The following is a 715-nucleotide window of genomic DNA, read 5'->3' as shown; positions in this document are numbered from 1 at the left end:
ATTACTTTGATAGAGAGGCGACAATTTAGTGGGGCCAAGCATGAAATCCCACTAAACCATCTCAAGGAGTTCGAGAACTATTGCAATACTATCAAGGTGAACGGAATTTCCCAAGAATTCATCCGCCTCAAGCTCTTTCCCTTTTCTCTCATAGGACGTTCTTGGGAATGGCTAGACAAGGAGTTAAAGCCGAATTCTCTAAGGACATGGGACGAGGTCACTAAGGAATTTTTATCCCATTTCTATCCTCAAAAGAAAACGGCGAAAGCTAGAGCTTTGATTCAAGGTTTCAAGCAAAAGCCAAATGAGAGCTTCTATGAAGCATGGGAGAGATACAAGGAGTATCAAAGAGAATGTCCTCATCACGGAATCCCAACCTATCAAATCATTCAAATTTTCTATGGAGTTCTTAGCCCTCAAGGAAAATCATGTTTAGATGGAGGAGCCGGAGGTCCTATCATGAACAAAACGGAAGAGGAAGTGGTGGACATAATTGAGGACGTAGTGAGGTATTATAGAGATTGGCAAGATGGAGAAAGAGAGTCAACTAGCAAGAGTAGCTCTTCGGTGTACTTATTTGATCATCTAAATGCAATCAACAATCTATCCTCTCAAATGACAAACTTGGGAAGGAGATGTCCGCTATCAAGGCAAAGTTGGAAAGTGCTACCTACCAAGTTTCAAGTCTTCCCTCCCAAACTAAGGGGAGAGGTAC

General features: G+C 42.1%; 1 non-coding gene across 1 annotated transcript; it reads right to left on the bottom strand.

The window, feature by feature from the left end:
* Nucleotides 1–265: 265 nt before the first annotated feature.
* LOC145587181 (small nucleolar RNA R71) lies at nucleotides 266–371 on the bottom strand. Its single transcript, XR_014101205.1, has one exon. It is a non-coding gene; the product is annotated as a small nucleolar RNA R71 (small nucleolar RNA).
* Nucleotides 372–715: the final 344 nt, after the last annotated feature.

Source organism: Chenopodium album, chromosome 16, assembly GCF_948465745.1.
Source record: "Chenopodium album chromosome 16, dcCheAlbu1.1, whole genome shotgun sequence".
NCBI classification, from domain to species: domain Eukaryota; kingdom Viridiplantae; phylum Streptophyta; class Magnoliopsida; order Caryophyllales; family Amaranthaceae; genus Chenopodium; species Chenopodium album.
The sequence above is the reverse complement of the archived record's forward strand: the minus strand, read 5'-3'. Positions and strand labels throughout refer to the sequence as shown.